At 31.0% G+C, this 17,872-nt stretch overlaps 2 long non-coding RNA genes across 2 annotated transcripts; one reads left to right on the top strand and one right to left on the bottom strand.

Annotated features, from left to right (window-relative positions):
• Positions 1-1,450: 1,450 nt before the first annotated feature.
• Positions 1,451-3,245, bottom strand: LOC119672305. Its single transcript, XR_005251878.1, has 3 exons — positions 2,821-3,245; positions 2,048-2,762; positions 1,451-1,989 (listed from the first exon to the last, which is right to left on the bottom strand). It is a non-coding gene; the product is annotated as an uncharacterized LOC119672305 (long non-coding RNA).
• A 1,428-nt stretch (positions 3,246-4,673) lies between these two features.
• LOC119672304 lies at positions 4,674-6,377 on the top strand. The gene is made up of 3 exons (XR_005251877.1): positions 4,674-5,095; positions 5,154-5,864; positions 5,923-6,377. It is a non-coding gene; the product is annotated as an uncharacterized LOC119672304 (long non-coding RNA).
• Positions 6,378-17,872: the final 11,495 nt, after the last annotated feature.

Below are 17,872 nucleotides of genomic sequence, written 5' to 3'. Positions count from 1 at the left end.
TACTTCTACTTATAAAACCCCAGTTAGTATTTTTCATTCCGCACCTACGGGTCTGGATAACATTATTGTAATAAAGAAAGAGTTCCAAAGTCATATAACACGGGTGACACAGTACTAGTAAGAACAAATAGAAGATTAGGTAATAAATTAGCCCCTTTATATTCAGAACAAACCGTAGAAAAGGATTTAGGAACAACAGTTCTAATTAAAGGAAGAGTGGTCCATAAAGACAACCTAAAAAATAAATAATCGATTAAAACTTAAATTAAATTAAAGAAAGGATAAAATTAAAGATACTATATGACCACAGGTACAGAATCTGAGCAATTTACTGCAGGAGTCTTACTGATGTATCACTGATTTAGGATCTCGCAAAATATATGATTAGCTACTTTTATCTCAAAAAATAATGTAATTAATTGATCTTATTAATATTTAATTCATATGTTATACAAATATTGTCATTAAATTTTATTACGATTAGCCTCTTCTATCTCAACAAATAATGTAACTAATTGATCTTGCAATCCTTAGAATTGAATCGAGGACGACTAACACTTAGGAAAGGAAGAGTTATGGAACTCGAACATTCCGAACTTGTCGAAATGTTCGAAAGTCGAATAGTAAGTTTAAGTTTTAGTAATTAAGTCATATTAAGTAAAACTTGTAAACGGTTGGAACAACATCGCCGATCAAAATTATATAATAAACATTTCACTCGCTCTTCTGGACTGAGAATGAGCAAACATAATTTCTATAATATTCTCATAAAATTTTGTAATTGTATACTTAAGAACTCAAAGTACATTCTGCATTTAGTGAGGGGACATCTGTTACATCTAACAATACTAAATAAGAAAAGAGGAGGTCAAAAGAAAAGTAATAAAGTTTTAGTTATAATAAACGTATTCACGCTAATACATGATGTTATTAATAAAGAATTTATAAAGAATACAAAACTTTCATATCCTCATCTTATTAAAATCGTTTTTAGAGCATTTCATTTCCTCTTATTAAATTAAAAGAATAATGCTCTTGCTTTCATACCTCTTATTAATGTGCGATAAGCCTAATTCAAACATATCCAAGTATCTGTCTTAGATTAATGTATTGTGTTAATGTAAGACAATACAAGAATAAATGTAAGAATAAATGAAAAATAATTAATTGTTATATAATTAAACAAGTATCTTGTACCAAACAGTGAGTTAAAATATCCATTTCATTTATGTATGCGAAAATCTTGAAGACTATTGAGTAGATATTTATATACTAAGTTAATAAAATATAAATTAATCAGCATAAACACAATATTTAAAAATGTATGTATTTTATATACCGTTTAATCGTTAAAGCAAATTTCTTCAACAAATTTACTATTTAAAAATATTTAAGTTTATTTATAAATTACTTTAATCATTTATTTTCAACCTCTATGCCACAAAATGAGTTCGTTTTTTAGAATCCGTTTACTTTACAAATACTTATTAACTTAAAAATTATGATTTTAATAACATTTAATTGCTTATACCGACAAGTGTAATCTCACGATAATTGATTGTAGAAAATATAAATAAAAATATCTTAAAAACTAGATAATCTTTTACCTTGCAATAGTTGTTATTTTAAGTCAAATAAGTTTATGATGCGCAGCAAACACGATTTTGAATTTATCGCCGCTATTTCAAAACTGCTTTACTGTGATGATTTTATCTCAAACCTTATTTTCCTCCTTTACTGACTCATTTAATCTTTAATATTATACTACTATGTTTTCCTATCGTCAGTTTTTATATATCCTTCGTTTAATGTCAATAGCCTCTTTCTTATTCGATTTCAATATATTAATGCCAATAGAATTACAATACAGTCCTCAATCGATAATTACAATATATACTAAATATATAATAGCATATGGTATTAAATCACGCATACAGAAATCATATGAAACTCCAATGTTTTGTAATTATCATATCAAGTATTCAGCAACTGAAATAAATAAATAAATAAAATAACAAACTTTAAACTGTATAGCATTTAATACAACCTTATTTATGAAATTTTTTTTTTAGAAATGTATACATTTCTTTTAAAGAAAATGATTTCGTTATTAATTTACTAGCTTCTAAGTAGCACAACAACCCACACGTAGATCTATTTGACGTTATTTAACCGTTTCAGTTAAGTTAGAATGCAGCATTACAATTCAGTGATTTTATTCGCATACCTTTGCATTTATTTTTGAAATAATATCACTTGAAAACACTCGTATTAGTTGTGTACAATATTAGCATTCGAATCATTTCTGTACTATTTTTATTCTACTATAGGAACATTTGACAAGTGCTTATAAGTTTTAAGTGAGGACGACGCCGGCAACACTTATAAAGTTGTAACCATTTTAATATTTTGCGTTTAAATGGGGATGACATCCACACATACAAAATTACATTTCTGATTAATATTCCAGATATATAAAATAATAATGGTGCACATTTTTGAATTTCAGTTGTGGTTGTCATTGAAGCTGTTTTTATTTTGGAAATGTGCATACAATATTTTTTATTTCGTGCTAATCATATGTATGGGGTCATCTGTTTAAAACATCTTGTTTGGTGGACACAAATCTAGACATATCCAAATATTCGCATGTGTTGCATATTAATCAAAATTAATATTATCGTACACAAAACGCACGTTACATCGAATAACGGAACTGTATCCAAGCCACGCTATACAAATGCAACTGCGATGACAGTATCCTGCAAATATCATATTGCAATTATTTAAAAACTAGATTAAAAAGAAATTTATTCCTACCTTTTGATAGATACTTGTATACAAACAATGCTATAACCGAAAGTCCAAACATGTAAAATAACAAAAAATGAAAGCGTGTGATAAATGTGAAGAAAACAATGTTTTGCCGATATTAACAAAAAACTGCAGTCGATGCATTTTGCCGGACGAACTCGAATAAATGTCACAATTGTATGCAATTTGATCGTATTTTGACATATCAAATTCGACCATTCACAATAAGCTAAACAAACATCAGAGCATACCTTTCAATGAATGGAAACTCCGCCCGCTTCGAACGTAATACATATCCACTGCTTACTTAGTAAGTCATATAGTAACATTAAGCTTTTTTGTGTCTTTTGTGTTTCCGTGTTTACATTTTAATTGTTAACAGATGATATTAAATGTTGTATTGTTAGAAGAAAGTAAATGAACATGGAAGAAAACGCAGAAAATTTAAATAATTTAATATAATGTGTAAAAACACGAAAAATTAATATACGAAAATGCAACCATGAGTGTGCAAAAATAGCAAATCGAGCGTTTGACGTTTAAAAGAGGAGTATGGCGAAATACGACGCGGAGAGTGGAGGTTTTTTTTGGTTGCTTTGGAGCGAATGATATAATATAAATATTAAAAACTGCTACTATAAATATAATAAATAAACTAGGTTAAAATCTTAAAAGCTTTGCAAACTGTTTTATTTTTACAATAACTTAACAAATGTTTGTAATATTGTTCATAATATGAAAGCGGCAGTTTCTGCATATACAAAAGAACATACAATACTTTTTAAAAAACTACAAATAGTTAAAAATCAACAAATGATAATGCTTTTTTCAATGATGACTAGAAAAAAAGGAAGTGCTGGCCTTCTGGTAAATACGGGTAGTAATTATTATTATATAAGGAATAAAATTTTACTGAGTTGCTATTTTAGATAAGAATGAAATCCATATGTCGGTTCTGAGAAGACAACAGAGGGCTTCAAAACAAGTTTGAACACTAAATAACCACAATCCAAATAGACAAGAAATAGGGCGATGTTTGAAACAAAATTTCAGTAAGTTTTATTGTACCTAATAGTTAATAATAACACTAATAACTTATAAATTTTTTATAAACTTTATAATCATAAAAAACGTAATTACATGAAAAATATATAAGTATATATTTTTTGTTGTTTTTATTTATAATATATAAGTTATTAGTGTTATTATTAACTATTAGGTACAATAAAACTTACTGAAATTTTGTTTCAAACATCGCCCTATTTCTTGTCTATTTGGATTGTGGTTATTTAGTGTTCAAACTTGTTTTGAAGCCCTCTGTTGTCTTCTCAGAACCGACATATGGATTTCATTCTTATCTAAAATAGCAACTCAGTAAAATTTTATTCCTTATATAATAATAATTACTACCCGTATTTACCAGAAGGCCAGCACTTCCTTTTTTTCTAGTCATCATTGAAAAAAGCATTATCATTTGTTGATTTTTAACTATTTGTAGTTTTTTAAAAAGTATTGTATGTTCTTTTGTATATGCAGAAACTGCCGCTTTCATATTATGAACAATATTACAAACATTTGTTAAGTTATTGTAAAAATAAAACAGTTTGCAAAGCTTTTAAGATTTTAACCTAGTTTATTTATTATATTTATAGTAGCAGTTTTTAATATTTATATTATATCATTCGCTCCAAAGCAACCAAAAAAAACCTCCACTCTCCGCGTCGTATTTCGCCATACTCCTCTTTTAAACGTCAAACGCTCGATTTGCTATTTTTGCACACTCATGGTTGCATTTTCGTATATTAATTTTTCGTGTTTTTACACATTATATTAAATTATTTAAATTTTCTGCGTTTTCTTCCATGTTCATTTACTTTCTTCTAACAATACAACATTTAATATCATCTGTTAACAATTAAAATGTAAACACGGAAACACAAAAGACACAAAAAAGCTTAATGTTACTATATGACTTACTAAGTAAGCAGTGGATATGTATTACGTTCGAAGCGGGCGGAGTTTCCATTCATTGAAAGGTATGCTCTGATGTTTGTTTAGCTTATTGTGAATGGTCGAATTTGATATGTCAAAATACGATCAAATTGCATACAATTGTGACATTTATTCGAGTTCGTCCGGCAAAATGCATCGACTGCAGTTTTTTGTTAATATCGGCAAAACATTGTTTTCTTCACATTTATCACACGCTTTCATTTTTTGTTATTTTACATGTTTGGACTTTCGGTTATAGCATTGTTTGTATACAAGTATCTATCAAAAGGTAGGAATAAATTTCTTTTTAATCTAGTTTTTAAATAATTGCAATATGATATTTGCAGGATACTGTCATCGCAGTTGCATTTGTATAGCGTGGCTTGGATACAGTTCCGTTATTCGATGTAACGTGCGTTTTGTGTACGATAATATTAATTTTGATTAATATGCAACACATGCGAATATTTGGATATGTCTAGATTTGTGTCCACCAAACAAGATGTTTTAAACAGATGACCCCATACATATGATTAGCACGAAATAAAAAATATTGTATGCACATTTCCAAAATAAAAACAGCTTCAATGACAACCACAACTGAAATTCAAAAATGTGCACCATTATTATTTTATATATCTGGAATATTAATCAGAAATGTAATTTTGTATGTGTGGATGTCATCCCCATTTAAACGCAAAATATTAAAATGGTTACAACTTTATAAGTGTTGCCGGCGTCGTCCTCACTTAAAACTTATAAGCACTTGTCAAATGTTCCTATAGTAGAATAAAAATAGTACAGACTTGATTCGAATGCTAATATTCGCAACTAACACGAGTGTTTTCAAGTGATATTATTTCAAACATAAATGCAAAGGAATGCGAATAAAATCACTGAATTGTAATGCTGCATTCTAACTTAACTGAAACGGTTAAATAACGTCAAATAGATCTACGTGTGGGTTGTTGTGCTACTTAGAAGCTAGTAAATTAATAACGAAATCATTTTCTTTAAAAGAAATGTATACATTTCTAAAAAAAAATTTCATAAATAAGGTTGTATTAAATGGTATACAGTTTAAAGTTTGTTATTTTATTTATTTATTTATTTCAGTTGCTGAATACTTGATATGATAATTACAAAACATTGGAGTTTCATATGATTTCTGTATGCGTGATTTAATACCATATGCTATTATATATTTAGTATATATTGTAATTATCGATTGAGGACTGTATTGTAATTCTATTGGCATTAATATATTGAAATCGAATAAGAAAGAGGCTATTGACATTAAACGAAGGATATATAAAAACTGACGATAGGAAAACATAGTAGTATAATATTAAGGATTAAATGAGTCAGTAAAGGAGGAAATAAGGTTTGAGATAAAATCATCACAGTAAAGCAGTTTTGAAATAGCGGCGATAAATTCAAAATCGTGTTTGCTGCGCATCATAAACTTATTTGACTTAAAATAACAACTATTGCAAGGTAAAAGATTATCTAGTTTTTAAGATATTTTTATTTATATTTTCTACAATCAATTATCGTGAGATTACATTTGTCGGTATAAGCAATTAAATGTTATTAAAATCATAATTTTTAAGTTAATAAGTATTTGTAAAGTAAACGGATTCTAAAAAACGAACTCATTTTGTGGCATAGAGGTTGAAAATAAATGATTAAAGTAATTTATAAATAAACTTAAATATTTTTAAATAGTAAATTTGTTGAAGAAATTTGCTTTAACGATTAAACGGTATATAAAATACATACATTTTTAAATATTGTGTTTATGCTGATTAATTTATATTTTATTAACTTAGTATATAAATATCTACTCAATAGTCTTCAAGATTTTCGCATACATAAATGAAATGGATATTTTAACTCACTGTTTGGTACAAGATACTTGTTTAATTATATAACAATTAATTATTTTTCATTTATTCTTACATTTATTCTTGTATTGTCTTACATTAACACAATACATTAATCTAAGACAGATACTTGGATATGTTTGAATTAGGCTTATCGCACATTAATAACAGGTATGAAAGCAAGAGCATTATTCTTTTAATTTAATAAGAGGAAATGAAATGCTCTAAAAACGATTTTAATAAGATGAGGATATGAAAGTTTTGTATTCTTTATAAATTCTTTATTAATAACATCATGTATTAGCGTGAATACGTTTATTATAACTAAAACTTTATTACTTTTCTTTTGACCTCCTCTTTTCTTATTTAGTATTGTTAGATGTAACAGATGTCCCCTCACTAAATGCAGAATGTACTTTGAGTTCTTAAGTATACAATTACAAAATTTTATGAGAATATTATAGAAATTATGTTTGCTCATTCTCAGTCCAGAAGAGCGAGTGAAATGTTTATTATATAATTTTGATCGGCGATGTTGTTCCAACCGTTTACAAGTTTTACTTAATATGACTTAATTACTAAAACTTAAACTTACTATTCGACTTTCGAACATTTCGACAAGTTCGGAATGTTCGAGTTCCATAACTCTTCCTTTCCTAAGTGTTAGTCGTCCTCGATTCAATTCTAAGGATTGCAAGATCAATTAGTTACATTATTTGTTGAGATAGAAGAGGCTAATCGTAATAAAATTTAATGACAATATTTGTATAACATATGAATTAAATATTAATAAGATCAATTAATTACATTATTTTTTGAGATAAAAGTAGCTAATCATATATTTTGCGAGATCCTAAATCAGTGATACATCAGTAAGACTCCTGCAGTAAATTGCTCAGATTCTGTACCTGTGGTCATATAGTATCTTTAATTTTATCCTTTCTTTAATTTAATTTAAGTTTTAATCGATTATTTATTTTTTAGGTTGTCTTTATGGACCACTCTTCCTTTAATTAGAACTGTTGTTCCTAAATCCTTTTCTACGGTTTGTTCTGAATATAAAGGGGCTAATTTATTACCTAATCTTCTATTTGTTCTTACTAGTACTGTGTCACCCGTGTTATATGACTTTGGAACTCTTTCTTTATTACAATAATGTTATCCAGACCCGTAGGTGCGGAATGAAAAATACTAACTGGGGTTTTATAAGTAGAAGTATGGATAGTTCTATTATATTGAACTGTAACTAAAAGAATTAGTTTCGTTGTATCATCTATTTCTTTATCAATTTTTAAACATCGAGCTATCTCACTTAAAGTGCTATGGAATCTCTCTACTTGACCATTTGATGTACTGTGAAGTGGTGGAGCGTTCTCGACATTGATATTAAAAGATTTAAAAAGCATAGATTTTATCGTATTTAAATTAAACGAGCGTTCGTTGTCACAGTAAATAGTTTTAATTCCCGTGAAGAAATTTAAAACTTGTAGTAACTTTGGTTTAATATCTGTTATTGTCCGAGATTCAATCGGTTGTACGATAGCAAATTTGGAAAATTTATCAACGCATGTTAAATAGTGTTTAGAGTCTGTAGAGTAGATATCGATATGTAGTATCTGACCTAGTTGTGTAGGAATTGGAGTTTCTGAAATAGGATGTTTTATTGGGTGCCTAATATATTTGGCCTTTGAGCATGTTTCACAATTTAGAGCCACCTCTTTGGCTAATTTATTCATCTTTGAGAAAATATAATCACTGAGTATCTGCTTAACATTTCCTTGCGCAGCTCTATGTGCCCTATTCTTCACCAGCACCGTTGAACTCCTTTGTAGTTGTGTCATTTTTCATAGTACTACCACTATAAGCCATCATCTGGTCGATGTGACGCTTAATCACCCTATTAGTTCATGATATTGTGCAATCATATGTTCGTCGGCCTAAACGCTCCTTAATTATCGCTTCCTGCCATCCTACCTTATTTCGATCTGAAAAATCTCAGATAAAGACCGGTGTGCCTTCCGTAAAAACAATATCTCTAGACCCCCATGGTTTTTAATGTTACTAAGCTGTTTTTTACTCACTCTGTCTTTGACTAAAGGTGGTTTTAATGAATCGAACCGCGTTTTCATCTCTCTACCTAACATAAGTTTAGCTGGAGACTCTCCTGTTGTACAATGTTTCCTAGTACGATAATCAAATAAAAATCTTTTAAGCACTACGTCTAAACTTCCTTTTTAACCAGAGCTCAAACTTGCTTCAAGAGATTTTTTAAAGGTTTTGAAAAAATTTTCGGTTTGCCCATTTGTAGCTGGAAACCCTGGAGGTGTAAGAATCGGTTTGATGCCATTATTTTTTAAAAATTGTTGGAATTCCCATGCTGTAAATTGGGTTCCATTATCGCTTACTATGGCATCCACTAAATCATACCTACAAAATAACTCCTCTAATTTCTCCACCGTGAACGCTGCTGTTATATGCTTGGATTAAAAAATTTCTACCCATTTGGAGTATGCGTCGACTACGACTAAGAAGTAAACATTCCTCACTGGTCCGGCAAAATCAATGTGAATGCGCGACCACACTGAGCTAGGCATTTCCCACTGAATTAATGGGATTTTCTTTGAACTAGGCTGAACCTTTTTACAAGGTATACAGCTGTCTATAAGCTCTACTATATCCTTATCTATATTAGGCCACCAAACATAGGACCTAGCCAAAGCCTTTGTCTTTACAATGCCTAAATGCGATGCATGTAACTCTTTTAAAATACGGTTCTTCAAAGTGAGATGTATTACGTTTCTAAAACCCCATAATATACGTCCGCACTCAATTGAAAGCTTGTAATGAACCTTTTTATCAGCCGAGGTTTTGCTCGCCGGATCCCAGAGTCGTTACAAGAATATTTCTTATAACCCTGAATCTTTCGAATAATAATTTTAAAGCCGGTTAATTGCTCTTTTAATTTCTTTATTTATTCTTTTCCCGAAATTAATTTTTACAATATTTATAACTTATATGCTAACAATATATATTATAATTGCAAATATTAAGAATTATTATAATTCCTGAAATAATAAAAAATTCTAACCAATGGTGGATTTGGAACCAACACTACCGACAAGGTTGCGTTGTTAAAGAGTCAGTGTTACCGACTGGGCTACACTGGTGGACTTGGAACCAACGCTACCGACAAGGTTGCGTTGCTAAGGAACAGTGTTACCGATTGGACTACACTGGTGGACTTGGAACCAACGCTACCGACAAGGCTGCGTTGCTTAGGAACAGTGTTACCGATAGGGCTACACTGGTGGACTTGGAACCAACGCTACCGACAAGGCTGCGTTGCTAAGGAACAGTGTTACTGATAGGGCTACACTGGTGGACTTGGAGCCAACGCTACCGACAAGGCTGCGTTGCTAAGGAACAGTGTTACTGATAGGGCTACACTGGTGAACTAGGAAAAATGTTAATAAATATTTTTAGTTACCTGATTGTACACTTGCTCTGGTTCTGCCAAGTGTTCTGCTTCGTGGCCTGTCATTGAGTGTCTTTCTGTTGAATAATTCCTCTTTTTATATATATTCCAGAAAACGGGACTTCTAATTGCTGAGTGCACATCGTACAGCTTTCTTTTGAGTTGTTATTGCCGATTCTAAATGTCTGCGGCTGGTATGTTTACTGTTGCTGCACATTTGTTAAAATTTGACAAAATAGTTACACTCAAACAAAAAAAGAAGTGTTATTACCTAATTTATATTTTAAAAGGAATTGCATTCTTCTTTTTTTAATTTTTATTAAATTAATACTAACTTAATGATACTGATTTTACATGCTAACTTAATAATACCTTAATTTTAAACTTATTAATACCTTAATTTTTATTACTACCTTATACTAACATTTTATTTTATGTTCATCTTAACTAATAATAAACAAATTATTTTTAACTAAAAATACCTTAATTCTATTGTTATATATTTTTTTGTATTTTTATTGTTGTTTTTTCTAGTTTTACCTTAATCATAATAGTTATGCATAGTGCATTATATATTTTGTTTTTGTTTGTGACGAGATGGTAAAACTCGTCACAAGCTCTAAACTTTTGGTTTGAAAAGGCGAAAATATTTTATCTTTTAATAAATGCAACTTCCCAGTTTCAATAGCGGCCTTTACTTTCGCTAAACAGGGCTCGCGAGCAGTTTCTTTCGCAATTACCTTAAAATCTAAATTTAGTTCATTATTTTTCGTTATAAAATTTATATAACTATTTTCATCTGTATCTACAGAAAGAAGCGTAGCTTGAGGTATACGCGAAATATTGTCTGTGAAATTTTCTGACCCTTTTACATACTCGATGGTATAATCAAATCCAGACAATGTCAAAGCCCATCGCTGAATACGAGCTGCTGCCATCGCTGGCAGTCCCTTATTTTCACCAAAAATTGATAAAAGCGGCTTATGATCAGTTTGCAAAACAAACTTATTATCAAGCAGATAGAGTCGCAGTTTATTTACTGCAAACACTATGGCTAGTGCTCATTTTGAATAGCACTATAATTCCGCTTTCAATAGTTTTCTGAAAAATGGCCGCGGCAGGCTTAACACCAAACGGTAATCTGGTTACCTTAAAAATACCTAAATGTGTGCTCCATGCACATAACCGTTGGGACTCTTCTACCAACTCAAGCTGATTGTACGCATTTGACAAATCAAGTTTGGTGAAGAACTGCCCTTTAAGAGAAGCAAATAGTTCTTCGATCCTATGTAACGGATACCTCACATCCAGCAAGTGCTTATTGATGGTCGACTTATAGTCGAGTTTGGATGACACTTATGATCTACACTAAAAATAGCAAAATCATTAATAACAAAAAATTTTTGAATATTAGTTGTGGTGAACCTGGATCCTTGCACGACGTTAGAGTTTTGAGAATATCTGATATATACCGACGTGCACAGTTAACTCAGAGTGAACTATTTCCAAACTCATTTATTATTGGAGATACTGCTTATCCGTGTTTAAACTGGGTTCCGCCCCCATTCAAAGACTATGGAAACTTAGATGAAAACCAAAAAAAATTTAACGAAAAGCATTCCTCTACACGAATGGTAGTAGAAAATGCTTTTGGTCTGCTAAAAAGTCGCTTTCGCAGACTATCAAAGTTTGCAGAACAAAGTAATTTGGCTGCAATCACGAACATTGTAGCCAGTGTATGTGTTCTGCACAACATTTGTATAAGTAAGGATGATTTTTGCGAGAACAATGACGAACACAATAGTGTGGAAGAAACGGCAGATCAACCAGTATTTTTTGATACTTTAGACTTGGATGACTCAATTGATTTAAGACAAAACCTATTTAATTACTTGTCAAGAGAAAATATTATTTAGATTTAAAACTAAATATTGAAAATAAAGTACAAACAACAAAATATAAAAAGAAATTGTGTTTATTAAAATTATAAAAAAAATAAATAAACTAAATAAAATAATAAACTAAACTTATTATGGATTTAATGACTTCACAACGGTCTCCAACAGCGACAATTTTTTGCGCTCTATTTCTTGATCAACCGCCAATTGCTGTTGGATATTATTACCAGCTTGTTGTTTTAGCTTTTGTGTTTCTTCCATTTCAATTTTTTTCAATTTAAGCTTCTCTTCATAGTATATATCACGAGCTGATCACGAGCTTGCGTACTTTTCCTGTTAACAAACTAGAAGTTGAAGGTGGAGGTGGAGTTGAAGTCAGTGATCCGATTTCACTTGGCGCTGGATTTTGTGACTCAATTTCATTTAGTGATGGTTGCGGGGATGGCAATGCTGGCGACAATTGCGAAAATGACATACTTGAGTGAGAGTCGTCTAGCATTACCACTTCTTCGAAGCCCATATCCAAAGCATCGGTATTTCTAATTTTTGGAGAATTTCTGAAAATTTCGTTCATTAGCTTCATATGAGGTGGAAAACACCGACTAGCGCCAGTTCGTTTATTGTTGTCTATTGCAACTTTATATGCTTTCATTTGTAACGATTAAAATTTTTGAATAAATTTTAATGTTACAACAACACGATGAGATGTGTTGTGTCCACCTTGTGTTAGAATTAGTGCCCTCAGTCGCCTCTCATGGCATTTATTCTTACATTTATTCTTGTATTGTCTTACATTAACACAATACATTAATCTAAGACAGATACTTGGATATGTTTGAATTAGGCTTATCGCACATTAATAACAGGTATGAAAGCAAGAGCATTATTCTTTTAATTTAATAAGAGGAAATGAAATGCTATAAAAACGATTTTAATAAGGTGAGGATATGAAAGTTTTGTATTCTTTATAAATTCTTTATTAATAACATCATGTATTAGCGTGAATACGTTTATTATAACTAAAACTTTATTACTTTTCTTTTGACCTCCTCTTTTCTTATTTAGTATTGTTAGATGTAATAGCTGTCCCCTCACTAAATGTAGTTTGTTTCTTGATGCTTTCTAAAAAAAAATTGACAATAATTTTACGAATCTTGAAAAACTAACATGTTTGCTATTGAGCTAGGGTATTCATAATTATTAACGATTTTCTTTTAAGACGATTTAATGCAGTTCCAGAAGATAAATGTCGAACATGAGGATTTGGAGTTCCTCAGAATTATTTTGTGTCCAGTCACCATTTTCTAGTCTGAGAGGAGATTCATGCTGGATAGGCTGTTTGAGGTACTTTGTTGCCTTCCAAAGTGAATAGTCAGTTTTTTTTATTAGGTGCCAATTTTTATAGAAAATTCTTTAGGGATTTTTGGTGTGTTTCCGCTAGTGCATATTTAAGTTCCTTGGCACATTTAACAAGTAAAACTTTATGTTTTCGAGATGTTTATGCTGTTCATAAAAAAGGTATTTTTGTGTTTTGTCCTGCGGGTCGCCAAGGCTTGTTCAATTTAGTTTAAGAAAAACTATATAAATTAGTTAATTTGACTTCAATTTATTAAATTTACTTTACTTCTATAATTAAAAAAGAAACATTTAAGAAGCACGAAAAACAAGTTTTTAGAAATATGCTACGCGAACAGACGCCGAGTAAATTTTTTCGCCAACAACTGAACACTCGTGTTTTTTTTTTGACCTTTGCAGTCACTTATGTTTTGGGTGACCACATGTTTTTGTTTTAAAGGTGACCAGTTGTGCGTTTTCGTGGTTTAACATATGCTGTTACAAAATTTCAACCAGTTTATATATTTCGTTAGGCTTTGCGTTTCGATAGTGACTTTGTATTGTTATTATTGTTGGTGAGTGGTTGCATGACAGTTCAAATGATATTTTTCATATAAAATTTTTGCTTAGGCCAAAGTCAATAACATCTGGGACTTTTAGTCAATCAGAATTTCAGTATATTGGCTGTCCAGTTGAAATAACATCGAGATCTCTACTTTTCACAATTGCTAGATCTCCACATATTACACATACGCTGGGTAAGACGTGTGGGTTTTAATCACAAACTTTATTTTCAATAAGAATAACAAATATTTACAATGTTCAAAACAAGACGATAAAAAAGAGTTGAGTTATAAAACGCGCAAAGAAAGGAAGAAGGAAGCCAGTCGCTAGCCACTGAAGTAAGCTGCTGCTTGAAAAAGGTCCTTTCGCCCACAGAATGCGCGAGTGCGTGTGCATTCATACAAAGAGGGCGCTGCAGTGTGTGTGACGAGTTCGCCCCAGACGCAATAGATTCGAGTATGGCCAAATTCTTGACAGTTAGGGTTCTTCTACTGTTATACTTCGATGTAAAAGACAACGTAGATTGTAAATTAGATGCACTTCTCCTTTAGAGAGTTTTTTTGCGTTTGGTTTAAGTTCTATTTTAAATATTAGTTGAGGTATTTTATTTTTTAATTTTTATGTTAAAGACGGAGTTCTATACCTTTAATTACTACACTTAAATCTTTGCTACTTTTTAACTGACAGATGTAGTAGCTGTTGATATTGGCGTCAAAGAAGTTTATAATTTTTCTATAGTTAAATTCGTCGTTTATTCGGATTTATGTTGTATCTTCTTTAAAAGCTTGTTCGAATTTTTTCCCTTAGATAGATTGGAGGTGGTTTATATTTTTTGGTATTATTTTCAGTATTCTCGCTTTCATCAGTTGAAAAAATTTCAAATCTATTTTTATTTAAGGAGGCGCGGTTTTCAACTAATTTTGTTTGTTTTGCTACTTGACTAGTTGTTTTGTCGTAGGATAATGTCTATCTATATCTATTCCTGTCTGCATTTTTTTGCCACTGTCTTGTTTAGTAGCATTGTGCATATTGTTTTTGTCTTCAATATTGAGAGAATCATGTTTGTAATTTTTTGTTGCGTAAATTGGCAATTTTTGATTACAAACATTTTTCTGCAACATTTTCTCTGATACATGTTTTTCATTGCTGTTCTGATGTGCAACATTTGTAGATGAAGAATTTGGCAGTGAAGATACATATTCAGCACCATATGAAAAAGTTTTTAATTGCGTTTGCGCTGTGAGAAGATCATTTTTGCATGCAGAAGAAGACGGCAATAAATTAGTAAATTTATTTGTTTGTATAACTTAATAAAACACTTTATTTTTTTTTTTAAAAAATTATATTTTATTGATTTATTAATTTTTATAAAACCGGGAAGACTATGTCTGCTTATTCCGTGTCGCAATATTAACTTAATATTTATTTTTAATTACCGGAAAAACTATGTCTTCTTAATCCATATTACAATGTTATATTAAAAAAATTAGGAAAGACTATGTCTTCTTATTTCTTTTATTTTTTAATTAATAAAATAAATATCTTTATTTTTGAATGGTTATTTTATAACTGATTTCATTTTACTGTTTTTACTAAACATCAAGCATTGATCATGTCCTTTAAATTTAACGTGACAAAATAATGCAGACAGGACGTGAGCACTTTTAATCGGTCAGTTGAATAACAAGAAAGAGAAATATTAAAGTTCAAACTAAGTTACTAACGAAAACAGGAAATGAACATCAACGAACTAATTGTGACAGAAATTAGTGCAGTTAATAAGAAATATTTTGCAACAATTGCGGAACGGAAAATATTGTTGTCCCCAATCACTCAGAAAAAGGGAATATTGTTCAATCTTGGTGGATTGACTGGGAGTTTTAGTGCTATTGAGTTTTGATAATCCATACCAGTCTGTAAACTTATTGACTTCTGAGGATCGTCACTGGTATGTGGTATTTGGGGTCCTCAAACTATAATTTTCCTACTGGGTTTGAAGAGAAACTTCAAACATACAATCAAAAGAATGATTATGCAGACTATTGTGAAAATTGACCATCTTCCAATTTCTATATGTTTTTGAATAGTGGAGATTACTTCAGTAACTTGTAATTCATTAAGAGCCTCGTGTGATAATAGATTGATATGGTCAATTTCGAAAGGAGTTGGCTGCATTAGTGCAGGAATCATCTGAAGAGGTGAAGCCTCTATATTACTAAAAGTTCTGTTGTTAACTTTTATTGTGCTGTTATGAAATTTGATGAGAAATGTTCCAGATAGATGTTGCTGCGTTTGGTCTATAAAAATAGATCCATTATAGTTATTTATCAGTATCACGCCCGATTCAATCTCTTCAATTGGTGGGATGTGATGATCATTGCTTGTTACACAAGATGAATTTTTACCATTTATAAGTTTAAGGATAAAAGTATTATTTGAAATATTTATTATTTGATTTTCCTTACAAATTATTGTTCGTTCGTAAGTTAGAAAAAAGACTGATTGAATTTTATATTTGTAGTAACACATTCCCTTTTACATAGTGTGGTTCGCGTGTTGCTAGATTTGATATATTCCAACACTTCCCCTCAAATTTGGCATCCCGCGTCACAATGTATAAACTATTTTGTTTTAAAATTTTGACGTCCTTCATACCAATTTTATGAATACAGTTGTAATGCTTTATGGATGGTAAACCTTTCGTAAGCACGTCTGCCAAAATTTCATCAGTAGGTAGATACTTCAGTTCGACGATGCTATCAGCAACAACATCTCGAACAAAATGATGGCGAATGTCAACATGTTTAGTGTGGTTATGAAAAACAGGATTTTTCGTTAATTTATCCGCACCCTGGTTATCGTTATAAATTATTGTAGCGTCTTTTTGCCTCAAAATTGGTTCGAGAAAGCGGCAAATGTGAATGACTTCCTTCACCGTGTCAGATAACGCCATATATTCTGCCTCTGTACTAGACATTGCGACCGTCCGTTGCTCTCGTGATTCCCAACTCACGGCCCCATTTGCCAGTAGAAAAACATATCCAGTGTAGGATCTTCGATCATCAATTAAAGCGCCCCAATCTGCATCAGCATATGCAACCAGTGGCTTGTTTGATTTTTCATACACCAAACCGTAGTTTTCCGTACTCTTTAGATACCGCAGCACCCTTTTGGCTGCTATCCAATGTTGCTTACCAAAATTTACATTATATAGCCTCAACATGTTTACAGCATGAGCAATATCTGGACGCGTCGATGTAGATAAATACATTAAACTGCCAATTTAATTTTGATAGGCAAGTTTTTCATCTCATCTAGCTCACTATCGGATTGTGGAGACAATTCCTTCGATAGTTTCTCGTTTATGTTCGTTGGCGTTTTTACAGATTAAGAATCGTGCATATTAAAACGTTTTAAAATTTTGTTTACATAGTTTCGTTGTGTCATGGTGGTCTTGTGCATATCTTGATTAATTTCTATGCCTAAGCAATATTTCAGTAACCCCAAACCATTCATTTTGAAAGAATTCGCCAAATCCGTTTTCAGTAAGTCATCGACGTAAACTAAAACACTAATTGTACCCTTTTCACTACATTTTAAGTACATACAAATTAATATTTAATTTAATTAAAACAAGGAAAAAATTTTATTATTATGAGCAGAGCTCAGCTTCATTGATTCAATGTTCACTTACAAACTAAACCTTACTTCCGTTTTACATTTACTTAAAACTACGCAGAGCTTCCACTAACTCAAGCATCTTGCATAATTGTCACATTGTGAGAACGCTCGCAACGCGGATCACTTTACAAATTGCAGACAGGTGAAGTTTGCAGTTTTGAGTGAAAAAATGCGTATTTATTGCAATTATTGAAATTATTTCTGCTCGTGGCGGAAATATAAAATAA

The sequence above is a fragment of the Teleopsis dalmanni genome, chromosome 1, assembly GCF_002237135.1.
Source record: "Teleopsis dalmanni isolate 2A chromosome 1, ASM223713v2, whole genome shotgun sequence".
Lineage (NCBI taxonomy): Eukaryota > Metazoa > Arthropoda > Insecta > Diptera > Diopsidae > Teleopsis > Teleopsis dalmanni.
Note: the sequence above shows the minus strand (reverse complement) of the source record. Positions and strands in the feature narration are given on the sequence as shown.